Here is a 16,435-nt window from a genome sequence, read left to right on the forward strand (position 1 = left end):
CAATGCTTCTGCATACTGTGGCAATCTAAAAGAAGACTTAAATGTGTGCCAGAAGGTTCTGTCGTTGATTGTTTATCAGGGTGCAATAATAATCTGATATCAGATTGAAATGCAAAAATTGATATACATGAACATATGCAATAATGATTGCTATTCATAAAATATCACAATAGAAACAATAAACCTGCAAACCGGAATCTTATTCTAGGAATTGATTGTGGAAAGATAGAGAATTAATTCAATCATAAAAACCATTGCTTGTTAGCTTCAACTAAATCAAAGCAATTGAAAAATTAAACACTTAAACAAAAATACTTAGCTCCAAAAAGACCATATTGGGTGCAATCTTCCCCCCTCTTGTGCGTGGCCTCTCCCCACACAAGAGTATTTCTTTATTAGCTTTCCTTTTCACCAAAATTAGGCCATAGCCCCCAAAATACAAGATGTGCTTTTTAGAGAGCACGGCACTCTTCTTTAACAAAAATAGAGTGTCAAATTGGGACTAGGGTAAAGCCATAGGCTTTAATAAATTCCACAAAAATAAATGTATCTTTCCTAATGTTCAAAATGGAAAAATCATTTAATAAGGTTACAAGCTACTATGCTTGCCAAAAATAAAATGTGATGATCCAAGACATTTCTTCCAAAGTAAACTCTTCAATTCCCATAGTCTTCATCACCTGAAAATATAAGCCCAATTAATTATTAAATTAATCCCACAAATATTAAACAGGCACAAATCATCACCAACTCATGAATACCAGGCGTAAGTACCCCAGGAATCACCCTGCCATACAAACCTAACTGAAATAATCATAGGTGGCCTCAAACATACGTCATATACCGCACGTATTAATATTTATAGTGGTGTCACCCACGATATTAACCTAGCCGGCATGACGCAAGAGTAATCTAGGCGTCCCCAAATTACTCAAGAGGGGATAAATAATATTTTTCTAGAGGACTTAAAATATATTCTCATGACATCCCTCTTGCTTGAGTTTGCAATTGTCCTCAATTGCGGATTTGCTGGGTTTGAAAAGAATGAAGAATTTCAGGGTAAACTCGGAAAAATTTCTGAGGCATCCATTTAGCATCTTCTTGTGGATGATTCTTAAAAGTCAAAAGATACTTAAAGTATTGATTACCTGTCCTTGTTGTTGTTATCACTTGGTCAATGATTGCATCAGGAACTAGTACTTCTTCCTCTCCTTCAATAAGAGGTGGTTCCTCATATGTTGGGTGAGTAGGAAGTGTTCCTCGAAAAGGTTTCAAGAGATAGATATGAAAAGAATTGTGGATATTCCAATTAGATGGAAGCTCTAGTCTATAGGCCACATCATTAATCTTTTGAAGGATTTTAAATGGCCCATAATATCTAGGCGCTAGCTTCACTGCAGGGAAATTTTCCACACTCTTTAATCGACGCTTTTCAATTCTCAAAAGTACATAATCACCTTCTTGAAATGAAAAATCTTTGCGCTTCCTATTTGCTTGAGATGTATACTTCTCTTGAGCTCTTTGAATACAATCATGCACTTCAGATAGAATGTGATCAAAGTCTCGAACATATTGGTCGGCTGCTTCAATCTTATGAGAGAGTCTAGTAGCCGGAATAGGCAATGCTCTTCCATAAATAATCTCAAATGGTGCTCGACTAGTAGCAGTATGAGGAGTATTATTATAAGCAAATTGGAGTAGGTGTATGTACTTATCCCATGCACTAGGTTGCTGGGAAACATAGGCTCTAAGCATATCTAAGATAGTGCTATTTGTAACTTCGGTTTGTCCATTCGATTCCGGATGGAATGCCGTAGAAAAATCTAACTTAGTGCCTAAGTTTGAGAAAAGAGCAACCCAAAAGTCACTACAAAATTTAGAATCTCTATCAGAAACTATCACTTTGGGTAGACCATGATGAATAAAAATTTGCTTAACAAATATGTTCGTGGCTTGCTGAGAAGTTAGTGTCTTTTTACATGGAATGAAATAGGCTTGCTTACTAAATCTGTCTACTATTGTCCAAATCATATCATGGTGACTGGAAGTAGTAGGGAAGCCAGTAATGAAATCCATAGACACTTGTTCCCATGGTCTATCAGGAATAGGTAGAGGCATAAGCAATCCTAAAGCTTTGCCTTTGTAGCTTTTGATTGTTTGGCAAATGTTACATTCAGCTACAAACTTAGCTACATCATTCTTCAAATAGGGCCAATAGAATTCTCGAGAAACTACTTGAAGTGTTGCGAAAACTCCTCTATGTCCCACAAATGGTGGTTGGTGCATCTCTTCCAAGACAAGCTATCTGTAAGGTTGAGTAACACACAATCTCTTCTCAAAGAAAAGATAGCCATCATTATGAGAATAACTTCCTTGAGGTGTCCAATTGTTTTCACGCAATTTAATCCATATTTGAGAAAAATCTGGATCAACTTCATAAGTTTCTTTCATGAGGACGAATGGTTCACTTTCAATTATAGAAATGTTGTTGATATTTGGTCTTCGACTCAGAGCATCGGCAACAACATTTTCTTTTCCAGGTTGATATTGAATCATAGGTTGGAAACTTTGAATGAAAGCTGCCCATTTGATATGTCTATCTGAAATAAGAGGTTGCGTAAGCAAATGCCTAATGCTCTGTTGGTCTGTCTTGATAAGAAATTCAGAGCCCATTAGGTAATGCTTCCAGATTTTCAAAGCATGCACTACTGCTGCTAATTCCTTGTCATAAGTGCTATAATTTTGCTCTGCAGGCTTAAGCTTTCTACTTTGATAGGCAATAGGATGGTTGTCTTGCATAAGAACAGCCAAAATCCTTTGCCACTAGCATCAGTCACTACTATAAAGAATGGTCTTTGAAAATCAGGTAGTGTAAGAACTGGTGCTTGTGTTAAAGCATTCTTGAGTGTTGCAAAAGATTTATCTTGCTTATCAGTCCAATTGAAATTTGTAGCTTTCTTAAGGAGTTCAGTCAAAGGATTGGCAATACAAGCAAAATTCTTGACGAACTTCCTATAATAACTACATAAGCCAAGAAAAGATCTAAGATCATGTATGTTTCTAGGCGTAGGCCAAGAAGCAATACATTCAATTTTCTTAGGATCTACACGAATTCCTTCGGCTGACACTATATGTCCTAAGTATTCAATATCCTCTTGAAAGAAAGAACTCTTTTCAGGATTGACATACAATTCATTTTCTCTCAAAAGATTGAACACTTGTTCCAAGTGTTGTTCATGTTCTTGTCGATCCTTGCTAAAAACAAGAATGTCATCAAAGAACACTATAACAAAACTTTGAAACTTAAGGAATATACGATTCATCATACGGCTGAAAGTAGCTGGAGCATTGGTCAAACCAAATGGCATAACCAAAAACTCATAATGACTAGTTTGGGTTCTAAAAGCTGTCTTGAAAATGTCAGATTGAGTCATACGAACTTGATGATACCCAGACTTTAGGTCAATCTTGCTAAAGACCTTTGATCCTCTAAGCTTATCAAGAAGATCATCTACCCTAGGAATAGGATATCTGTTCTTGACAGTAATCTTATTCAATGCACGATAGTCTACACACATTCGGTATGTTCCGTTCTTCTTCTTAACAAGAAGTACTGGAGCTCCAAAAGGTGAACTACTAGGTTGAATAAGGCCTCTCTCTAGCAAGTCTTCTATTTGGCTTTGGATTTCTCTTTGCTCTAAATTGTTGACTCTATAGGGAGCTTTACAAGGCGGGGAATTTCCAGGCAATAAGTCAATGCTATGATCCTCAGGCCTAGACTTAGGTAATCCTGGAGGCAGATCTTCCATGAAACAGTCACTAAATTTGGAGATAAAAGAATCAAACTTTGGTCTTTTGGATGTGTCCAACTCAGCATCAAGCTGGTTAACCCATACCATATAAGTCTTATCTCTTTTTCTTAGAGCTCTCTTTGCTTGAGTGTGACTCAACAAAGGACTCATTTCTCCTTTGACTTGACACTGGAGAATAATATCTTCATTGTCCTTCCTTAGAGAAATACTATGAGTGTCATAGTCTATAATAGGATTGTATTTGTGTCTCCAAGGCATACCCAAAATTATATCTACCCCTTGTAAAGGTGCAACTAAGAAATCCCTCTTTTCTGTTAAAGGTTTGATGCATAAATCCAAATCTTTCACTACTTGCATGCAATTATACTTTGTTCCAGTAAATGCTGCTTTGACTTTATAGTGCGTAGGTAAAGAATGAAGATTTAATGCTCTAAGTACCTTTTCAGAAATGAAATCATGTGTACTACCATCATCATGCAAAATAAGAACTTCATGTCCATTTATCGTTCCTTTTATTTTAAGCAAAGAATGAACATGAGGTTTACCTTCTTGTTCTGAGTAATCTGGATCGGAATTACCCTCTTGCTCGAATGATTCTTCTTCATTGTCGTCTTCTTCAATCATGTTGACTCGAGCTGCTGCTGCTGGTGTTGAATTCTTGGTACGCTCCGGACAATTCGGTGCTATGTGACCTTCTTTGTGGCACTTGAAACATTTGATAGGCGATGTCTTCGGTTTGCCACCATTAACTTTCTTATTGGTACTCAGGTTGCCTTTAGCCTCGTCCTTGCCTTTGTCATAACCTGGTTTATACATCTTCTTTGAAGCATAAAAAGATTTAGTAAACGGTTTAGAAGAAGTACCCTCATGTGCTTTAGGCTCTTTAGGAAAACCATTTTTACGTTCTGAATTAGTTGCCAAGGATATTGCAGAAGATAGTGAATGAGGTCGAAACATATTCACATCGGCCCTGATGGTAGATCTAAGGCCCGATATGAACTTCCTTTTTTGATCCTTCTCACTAACTCTATCCACAACCTGCACCTGTAATAAAGTATTCCAGAACTTTTCTACATACTGTGACATAGTTTCCTTTTCCAATTGATGCAAAGTGTCCCATTGGTGCCTAACTTTGGACTTGAATTGTGAGGGTAAAAAGTGCTTTTTAACCAGCCGTTGAAATCTTTTCCAAGAATCTGGCTTGTCACGACCTTGCTTAACTACACTCCACCATAAAGCTGCACTGTCTACCATATGATTGACTACACATTTAATCTTATCTTTCTCTGAAAATTTTTCTCCAGAAAAATAGTCATCTAGTTGACTAAGCCAAGCTAAAATGACTCTAGCATCCTTCTTTCCATCATAATTTTGAAATGTGAAAGCTTTCCGACTAATCTTGGATTCTTTTTGTGACCTTTGTGCTTGCAATGTAGCATTTACAGCCCTTTGAATAGTGTCATCTTCGTCATCAAAAGATAGCGAAGAGTCACGCTTGCGTCTACGATTTGAGAGCTGTCTCTCCAATTCAATACGCTTCTCTCTTTCTTCTACAATTTGATGTTGTAAAGAAAGGAGTTTCTCTTGAATTGATGGCGAGATAGGCAAATCGGCCATAGTGCTTGTGCAAATGATGTAGATAAATAAAATTTTACTTTATTTGATGTAAATAAATAAAGCAAAAATAAATGAGTACTTATCTTATTTTTCTCCCGCAATTCGATCTTGGTTGAAGCTGAACAAGACGTTGTTCAATGGCTGAATTGAATTCTCGTCGCCTCAAACAAATCCCGAACGATTCCGCGTGATTCGAGAGTCTTGGGCTAGTCGAATTGTTGATAAAATAATTTTTCTGCACTTTGAAACCTGCTGAAACAGTCCTGTAAACCTTGCCCAAACTCTGTAATATTTTTCTGAAATTTTTAGAATTTTTCAGAAGTGATTTCGAAATTTTCTAGCCTTTTCTAGGCAATTTTCAAGCTTTTAAAAACCTGTAAATCACTTTTCTGCACTCAGAAATTTTCAGAATTGGAAAACCTTTGAATTTCTCCTCAAATTTAGAAATTGGGAAAAGTAGAGGTTGAAAAAGGAGTGATGTGACTTGCATGGGGATTGGGAAAAGTGAGAGTAGATTTGGATTAAGAAAAAATTTGGATTATGGAGTGATTAGCTTATAGAGCTAATTTTTTTTTCTTTCTTTCTTCTCTCCACGCGTTTTGCGCCAGTAGGCTGCCGCCGCCGGGCGCCTCTTGCTCCAAAAGCTTGTTGAGAATTATATAATAGCTTTTTGCATGGATTTATCTCCCCCGTCCATTATAGATTTGCTCAACCTTGAAGCTTTCTGATTTCTGAGAGTTACCCGTGAGGTTTTTGGCTATGAGGATCTCATCCATACGGTCAGATTCTGATTTCACAGAGTATTTGGAAAAACCGCTTTTTGATAAAGAGGGATGGTTTTGCAGGGTGGTGAGTGGGTTTGAGAGTAGATCTAGTTTTGAATCTTTGACCTTTGGGTAAAGACCTGCAAAACACCCTTCTGTCCCACTGGATAAATTCCTGCACTTTCTTGATTTTTGAGAAGTTGAAGCCCTTTCCTACCTTCTCCACAAATCTCCTAGCCCAAGCTCTGATACCACTGCAACCGGAATCTTATTCTAGGAATTGATTGTGGAAAGATAGAGAATTAATTCAATCATAAAAACCATTGCTTGTTAGCTTCAACTAAATCAAAGCAATTGAAAAATTAAACACTTAAACAAAAATACTTAGCTCCAAAAAGACCATATTGGGTGCAATCTTCCCCCCTCTTGTGCGTGGCCTCTCCCCACACCAAAATTAGGCCATAGCCCCCAAAATACAAGATGTGCTTTTTAGAGAGCACGGCACTCTTCTTTAACAAAAATAGAGTGTCAAATTGGGACTAGGGTAAAGCCATAGGCTTTAATAAATTCCACAAAAATAAATGTATCTTTCCCAATGTTCAAAATGGAAAAATCATTTAATAAGGTTATAAGCTACTATGCTTGCCAAAAATAAAATGTGATGATCCAAGACATTTCTTCCAAAGTAAACTCTTCAATTCCCATAGTCTTCATCACCTGAAAATATAAGCCCAATTAATTATTAAATTAATCCCACAAATATTAAACAGGCACAAATCATCACCAACTCATGACTACCAGGCGTAAGTACCCCAGGAATCACCCTGCCATACAAACCTAACTGAAATAATCATAGGTGGCCTCAAACATACGTCATATACCGCACGTATTAATATTTATAGTGGTGTCACCCACGATATTAACCTAGCCGGCATGACGCAAGAGTAATCTAGGCGTCCCCAAATTACTCAAGAGGGGATAAATAATATTTTTCTAGAGGACTTAAAATATATTTTTCTAGAGGACTTAAAATATATTCTCATGACAAAACCAGTTAATAGAAAGGAGCTTACTTGATTGCATGTATTCTCTTCTTGATTCCACCACCTCTTAGCTTCATTTGCTCAATATCCCTTAGTTTTTTTTGTTGTCTATAGAGACCTAATGAGGTCTCCTGATGTCTTAATTCAGACATTTGTTTTTCAATCCCATTATAACTTTTGCACACAATGCTTCATGGTTTTCTTCAAATGAATGTTCTCCTTCTCAAACAAATCTCTTTCTAATTTAAGAACATTGCTTGTTGCTTCCAAATGATGTGTATCTCCTAGGAGCCCATTATAGCCATCTCCAACAAAGTTAAGCTGAGATGTCATATTCCTAAATGGGGATGTGGAGTTTGTAAAAGGGTCTTTTGGATATAACCTCCAATCAATGATCCATAAATCTAAGTTTTTCTTCCCTTGCATCCTGAACATTTCTTTAGAAGCAGTACACAAAATATTAGGTTTATTTCTATTACTTCGAGGTTCACATTCATGTTCAAGCTCGATGTGTAGGTTATAGATGTCTCTTTTCTCTGTATTCCTCCTTGCTCTTGATCCCTCTTCCATCCTCTTAATCCTCTCTATGCTCCTCCTTGCTCTTGATCAATAGAAAAATCTGAATGGAAAGACAAAGTTGCCAAAATAGTAAAAAGAAGTAAAGAGTCGAAGTAATTTGCAAGAAAAACCTTGATTTTGAAGGTACTAGTACAACTCCAAACTTTGATATGTAAAACCTTCAAAATTTGAGGTGAAGTTTCTTGCAGGGAGGGAACTTGAACTATTTTTGGATGATCCTTGGTTCAAATTTTAAGAAATATTCTACTTCATTGTACGTAGAGATTTTGAGATATAAGCCATTAAACTTGGAGAATTGACCAATTCATTGTTCACGTAGTACATATAGTACATGAACGGATTGAAGACTTCGAGAACTAGCAATATTGTATCATTTTAATGTACATTTAAGAATAGAAATATATCTTTTATATCTCATGAAAATGCCAAGAGAAAATACGCCAAAATCAATTTTACCTTATTTTTTTTTGCTTTTTGGATTATCTCTCTCTAAGCTTAGTTGGCACTTCTTAGAGGGCCCAAAGTTGAGTCCAAAATTTCCCTAACCTCTCGTACATTTGGTCCTTTTGTCCTTTTCCCCTCACATGGTATCAGAGCTATCAAAATCACATAGCATGGATCATCAACTCGCACTGTTGGAGGACCAATTCTTCTCACCAGATGTTGATTCTCCAAACTCTGATCTGGACCACATAGGGAATGGGACTTCTTACTTAGTGGAGAGTCTCATTCAAGATGTTACTTTGGGAGACAATCAACCCATCTACATCACCTCACCTTCACCACCTTTTCCATCATAATTTGTCTATTTGAATATACACATTAGCCTTTATTACTACTAGCCACACCTTGGGACAGCAACCCACTCTGCTAGAGAAGAGTACTTTAGCGTTTTACAACTGGCTACAGTTTGGGACGAAAGCCCTCTCTGCCACATAGATCACATCAGTGTTACATATCTGCTTATGGGAAAACAGCCCTCTCTGCCACATAGATCACATCAGTGTTACATATTTGGTCATGGGACAACAACCCTCTATGCTATAGTAGAGCATATCAATGTTTTATCTTCAACTCATGGGACAACAGCCTTCCCTTCTACATAGAGCACTTTAACATTTTCTCTCACCTCACATCATCGAGACAATAGCCCACTCTATCTACAACACAGGACAACATAGTTTTATCATATGTACTCTTTGGGACAATAGCCCATTCTTTGCCACATCGCACCACTAGGATGGCAGCCCACTCTCTACTTATCTTCACCATCGTCATGACTCGGGATGACATCCCTCTATTCTCTTCACCACCCCTTAGGTATGCGGAACCCTTGTCACCATAGCTTACACCCTTCAAGTATGCAACAAAGCCTGTACCCTTCAAGTCTTGTAGTACCCTTCTCACCAAAGCTTGCACCACTACACCACTCACCTCATGTACCATAGCACCCTTGTCACCTCAGCTTTTGTTGCCACTACCACCTCAGAGTGCCTCTACATCCATCGACACAAGCCTTCAACACCGACCACCTCTTGGAGTGCTTTCTCCAACTTGACACGGGCCTTCGACAACAACAACAACATCTGGGAGTGCTACTTGGTCTTCTTAGATGATCCCAAGCTCGTAGTAAACTAATTACAAACCTATCCTCACCAGCCCACAGAAAGTTATGGATCAATCATTGAACTTGACCAATATAGGCCTGTGAGAAGGCCCAACAAGAAGTGATATACCACATGGTGGCAAAGAAGAACCTGGTTTTTCACCACTACCTAGCCGGCTAAGGAAAGCCTCGTCGAGCTCTTGTATAATAGCTTCTTCTGATTGCTTGAAAGAAGTTGGGCTAAGTGTTTCTCTAGGGAGATATCAATGCCCACCTGGCATAGGAGAATTGATGCTTTAATTGTCATGTAGTAGGCCATTCTAAGTCGAAGTTTTCCAAGAATGTCAGTAGTGAGTGAACAATAGTATTTGAGGTGGGAATTCACCATCGAGCTACTCTCGAGTTATCACATGACTGGAAGTTATGGTGGATTATCCCATATGCAAGAGCATGGGAAGTCGAAGAGCCATATATAGGGTGTGGTGGCTCCTTGTCATAGGCCGGGTCTTTGGGGAGGGAACAACGACTAAGAGATGGGAGCCTAGCCACCAACGTTGCTCAGTGCCCTAAGGTGGTGTACGTGATGCTGCTTACATGACTTTGAACATGGTATTAGAGATCTGACCGTGTGATCCTGGGAGGTCCTAATTTGTGTTTGATCGAGGTGCTGGAAATGAAGGAGGGTGTTGGAGGTGGTAATTCTCGTAGCTACTCTAGGGCTATCGTATGACCAGAAGTTGTGGTGGATTATCCTATATTGAAGAGCATGGGAAGTCAAAGAGTGGTGACACCTTGTCATAGATATCTCCTCTGGTTGGGTTTTTGGGGGGGAGAAATGTCTTGGATATGGGAGCCATATAAACTCTCATTTTTTCACATTATCCCTCATCAATCCACATTACTTATTCCACATTCCATTTATATGTGTACTCATCCCATCACATCATTTTCCATCTCATCACTTCAGATTCCTTCACATCACATATCATATATTCACATCCATATCCACATCCACATCCACATTCACATCCATACATCCACAGCTACATCCATGCATCTATTTTCACATCCACATCTACATGCACATTCACATCCATACATCCACATCTATATGCGTACATTCACATCTACATGCATACATCCACATCCATATTCATACAACTACATCTGCATGCATACATCCACCTCCACATCTATACATCTACATCTACATGCATACATCCACATCTCCATGCATACATCCACATCCAGATTCACATTCACATTCACATCCATACATCCACATCTATATGCGTACATTCACATCTACATGCATACATCCACATCTATATGCGTACATTCACATCTACATGCATACATCCACATCCATATTCATACAACTACATCTGCATGCATACATCCACCTCCACATCTATACATCTACATCTACATGCATACATCCACATCTCCATGCATACATCCACATCCACATTCACATTCACATTCACATTCATACATCTACATCTACATGCATACATCCACATCTACATCCATGCATCTACATCCACATCCTCATTCACATCCTCATTCACATCCATACATCCATGCATCCACATCCTCATTCACATCCATACATCCACATTCACATTCACATCTACATGCATACATCCACCTCCACATTCACATCCATAATCTCACCCTATCACAACCCATATACATCTTATCCCATCACATACATTTCTTACCTCATCCCATACACATCCTATCACTTCTTAACTCATCTTATCACATCCTAACTCATCTCATATGCATCTTATCACATCTTATCACTTCCCATATCTTTTATGCATACCTCTATGCATGAAATTCAATTATGCTAAAAGTAATACTTTTATAATAAAATATTCATCTCTTATGCATACCTCTATGCATGAAATTCAAATATGCTAAAAGTAACTCTTTTATAATAAAATATTCATCTCTTATGCATACCTCTATGCATGAAATTCAATTATGGCAAAAGTAACTCTTTTATAATAAAATATTAATCTTTTATGCATACCTCTATGCATGAATTTCAAATATGATAAAAGTAACACTTTTATATTAAAATAATAATCTTTTATGCATACCTCTGCATGAAATCTAATTATGATAAAAGTATCACTTTTATGTTAAATTAATAATCTTTTATGCATAACTCTATGCATGAAAATCAATTATGCATAATATAAAAATCAATTTCTCTAGGCTTACAATGAATATCTTTCAATTAATCTAGGATGATAATTCCTAGAATATGATAGGAAGTCCTCTTTTCATGATTTGAATGAAATTATTTTATGCGTAATTTTTATAAAAATTTTACCATAGCTCCGCTGCTATGACTGATAAATCTCAAATTTTCTAAGAGATAAAGCTTATCATTAAGGAAATAATTAGAATGATCCCTAATTGGATCATTAATCCATAATGGGTTGAATCATCAATATTCATGAAATACATAAACTAAAAGCATAGAAAAAAGCCATTAATTTGACCTCAAGTAGATTAATCTTGGATTAAGGAAAAACTTTATGAAAAGCTTCATTTGGATTGAGAATGGGTCATGAGTATGACCATTTCTTGAGTGAAAGAGAGAAATTACATAAAAACCATTTGAATTAAACATAAATGGAAATTTATGTAACTCTTAACTATCATTAATCAATTAACTTCAATATAGCATTCATCAAATTATGTAACTCTTCCCTACCATTCATCAATTAACTTCAATAGCATTCAAAAACCATTCATCAATTAACTTCAATAGCATTCAAAAACCATTCCAATTAAGCTTCTCAAGCTTGAGAGGGGTTGAGAAGAGAGAAACATTGAGAAATTATAGAAAAGATCAAAATTCACCACTTACCTTACAAATGGTTGATTCTTTGTTCACGGTAGAGGCCCCCAACCAATCAATTGGTTTAGTATGTTGTGAAGGAGCCACCAATGGAGATTGAAGAAAGAGGGAAGCTTCAATTTCTTACAAATTGGAGATAATTTTAGAGAATAGTAAATATTAGCATTATTTCAGCATAGTTCTAGAATAGTAAAATTCTCCTCCTTTTTTTCAAAGGATTCATGCTCTATTTATAGGAGAGGGAGGCTCTAACCAAAGCTAATTGATTTCTAGAATTTTCCAATTTCAGTTTGGTTGAATTTGGACTAGATTTGGACCTAGTTTGGTTCCTTTTTGATTCGGTTTGGTTCCCTTTTGATTTTGTTTGGTTCAAGAGAGAGGAGAGATAAAAATATCACATTATTTTTGAGTTTAAAACTCATTCAAGCATGTGAAATATGCACCTCCTTTAATGGACTCCCCTTCTTTACATATGTGTCAAAATGGAATGATTATACCCAAAATATCTCATATTTTTAATATTGCTCATAGTTTTTTACTAATAAACCTTATACATTTTCAACTCTTCATCTTATGTGAGCATTTACTCATTTTTGGATACTCAATTTATCTCATTTTTTTGATATTACTCATAGTTTTTTACTAATAAAACTTGTACATATTCAACTCTTTGTCTTATGTGAGCATTTACTCATTTTTGGATACTGAATTTATCTCAGTTTTTTGATATTACTCATAGTTTTTTACTAATAAACCTTGTACATATTCAACTCTTCATCTTATGTGAGCATTTACTCATTTTTGGGTATCTTCTTTTACAAATAGGATTTATCTCCTCCCTACACATGGATTGATGCTATTGGCCCATAGGAACCTTAATTGGACCATAATCCAAAAATTTCTGAAAATCTAGACCCTTAGGCTAAGGTCCTTCATATCCATTTTCAATTAATTCTAATTGCACATTGGAAAGTTCTTTTTGAATTTTTATTTTAGAAAAACTTATTTTAATAAGATGAGTTATTTTTCTATCCAAAAATATTCATAATCTGAATATTCTCTCTCTAGAATATTTTCTCTCTCTATGCCAAAACAGGCAGAGACAAGATCTCTTATATTTCAAAAAAGGGAATTGATTACAGGAGAATATACTGGACATTTTGAGAGGTTGGGGAGGAATCTTATATTTACTCCCACTTGAAAAACGCGAGATGTCCCCATCTCGCAAACTTGGGATAATTTTGCAAGATGCACGAATATGAGACATAGAGAAAAATTAATTAAGATTAACCACACAAAAAAAGTCTCAAAGAGAGTAAGATTCGAGATAAGATCAAGATTTAAACTTTATTTATTCTTGAAACATATACAGTAAAGATAGAAGAACTCTTTACACTTCCATAAGCCCGTCCATCATATGATCACAAAAGCAGCACTCACAAGCTGCGCACGTATAAGGTAACTCATCTATGGGAATAATTCTGTTGGTTATTGCCGCACCTATCTCAGTGGTATGAGGTGATCTAACAAAAGGACCTCTGAGAGGTAAGCCAAAAATAGGGTAAAGGCATATCTTCTGATGAGGAGGAAAACACGCCAGTAAGAAGACTCGCTCAGAAAACCCAAGATGCCTTGATCTCATGACGCAGTAGTATCGGGGACCCAAACCCAAAGCTTCAATAACCATGGCCAAGCGGACATTGTTACGAAAGTGCTGCTGGCCCCAGGGTCTTACCCTAGTTATATCTTGATAGGTCCACCATTTGGTCTGAGCTACAGAAGTTCCTAAGTGAGGAAAAAGTGAGCGCTCATACTGTTCTATAAAATCCTTCTTCACAGACTCGCTTGCGTCTTGAAGGTGAGAAATCATCATGGATAAAACTTATTCCTATTGCCAAGCCATGAAGGAGATTAAGAAGAAGGGAGATCGATGAAAGTAAGATTACTGTGAGTGACAAGTAAGATTACTGTGAGTGACAAGTAAAAGTTACGACTTATATAAAGGAAGGAGCTAGCATAACTTAGAAGCCAACGGTATCTTGTCACTGAAGTTTTACCGTCTTTCCATGATTTGGGTTTGGCACATATTTCTATGAAATACATTAAGAACTTTGAGATGAGGAGGTAAAAGAAGCTTGTAGGCTAAGTCACCTACTTTCATTGAATTCAGATATAAGGCTCACAATATCTGGGGGATAACTTCTTATACTCCCCAAGAGATAAAGAACTTCTTTTGGGCCATACTCGAATGAAAACCAAAACCTTGGTATCCAAAACACCGATTTTCACTTCTGAACTCATTATTCTGAATCCTTAAAATAGGCATGACTCCTGAGAAGTATTCTAGGGAAAGGGTCTTCCTTTTTTAAACAGAATCTTTCTTTTATTTTAGAGAGGGAATAATTATAAGATCAAAAAGGGATATTCTTACTCCTGTATACCTCGAAGGCTGGAGAAGAATCTTACATTCTACCCCACTTAAAAATGCGAGATGTCCTCATCTCGCAAGGTAGAGGACAACTCTTTTTCTTAAGATCCAATTTATTCTAGGGTTCCTTATATTCTGGTCAACTCAACAGAATACTGGGATAAATATCCCTTATATAGAACTCATCATTAAATATAATTCATTCGGATCATAACATTCATATTTTTAATGCGATAATGGTCCATTAGACCGCAAATTTCTTTCTGAACATTCCTCCATGGAAATTTCAGTCAAGTAAGTTCTCAATTTGTCATCCCTTAACTTGGTTTACCAGTCAAGTGTTAACAATAGCAATCTGATAGCACAATCCATTAATCTCATAGTGATTTGCTGAATTCATTATCATCATTCCAGTTATGAATATCATCACAGGGACTCGTCCCATTCACCCTCACTTATATCACACAATTACAACCTTTTTGTGCTTCTTGATAAATTTTTGACATCTTTGAATCCTCACGTGATCTTTATTAGTCAATTTGCTCTGATACCAACTGTGAGATCCCTGTTCCCACCGAGCAACAGATTCGGGGTACTAGCAGCGGAAGTAGCACTTCTCGCGCGGGACAGGGGTCCCACATTTGGGGCCTCGTCCGGATATCCAGACAAGAGACTAATTCGTCGATTTTTCCAAAAATCGGACTCGGAAAAACTTCTCTTACCCGAAAAGCACGGGCGATTCCACCAAGAGAACTTTTTTCTCTAACGTAGTCAAGACCAGTACTGATCAAGCTGATCCGATTGTACCTATAAAGATACTCGGTCAGATCAAGGAAGAAACTTGCACTTGGATCATTGGGATCAACGCTTTTTTTCCCATCAAAGAGGCACAGCCGTTGATTCCTATCCATAGAATAATTACTATTCGAGATTTACTTTATCTATCGTAATAATAGAAATTGAGTCTCGATTTACAGATCCATCAGTCCAGCCTAACCCCATCCAGTCTCATGGGTTAGCCAACCGCCCAACCACTGTAGTGATGGGATCCAATCAGGAATTTGGTTAGGTTTTGTCCCGAGTACCAAGGAAAAGAGTTCCCAGGCCCCCTAGCCGGATATTCATGCAAAAATAAAACTAGTCACACCACTTATACATCCAATATGAAATTGCCTTTTTCACAGGTTCAATCAATTTTAAAACAATCCTCTAATGAAACCATAGTATCACTGATCACAATCTTTCAAATTATCCGGTTGATTCTTAATTTCCCATCATTCCTTCATCAGAGTATCTATGGCATCATTGGCAACTAGAACGCTCACCACTTATCCACTCAGGGGCCTTTTCAATAGTTCCTAGCCCATAATACTCGGCAATATAATCACTTATAAAAATCGAGATGGACTCTCGTTGAAGATCAGCAAGATCAACCAACAGATCCATATAAAGAACCATGGACTCATCCATTGAAGACCAGCAAGGTCAATCAACCAGATCCATGCTCGGTTTCACAAAACAACTCTTACTTCTTGTTCCAATAAAGAACCATGGACTCATCCATTGACCAGCAAGGTCAATCAACCAGATCCATGCTCGGTTTCACAAAACAACTCTTACTTCTTGTTCCAATATCTTCCTTGACGCACGCGTGGGTATCCTAGGCGACCCAGAGCCCGAGCACCGTATGGTCAGCACCCTCTAG

At 37.2% G+C, this 16,435-nt stretch overlaps 1 long non-coding RNA gene across 1 annotated transcript; it reads right to left on the reverse strand.

Moving 5' to 3' along the window:
* Positions 1 to 325: 325 nt before the first annotated feature.
* Positions 326 to 4,749, reverse strand: LOC147627018 (uncharacterized). Its single transcript, XR_015268513.1, has 2 exons — positions 4,358 to 4,749; positions 326 to 680 (listed from the first exon to the last, which is right to left on the reverse strand). It is a non-coding gene; the product is annotated as an uncharacterized LOC147627018 (long non-coding RNA).
* Positions 4,750 to 16,435: the final 11,686 nt, after the last annotated feature.

This window comes from Cibotium barometz, chromosome 21 (assembly GCF_041138505.1).
Source record: "Cibotium barometz isolate CiBa-2024 chromosome 21, ASM4113850v1, whole genome shotgun sequence".
Taxonomy (NCBI): domain Eukaryota; kingdom Viridiplantae; phylum Streptophyta; class Polypodiopsida; order Cyatheales; family Cibotiaceae; genus Cibotium; species Cibotium barometz.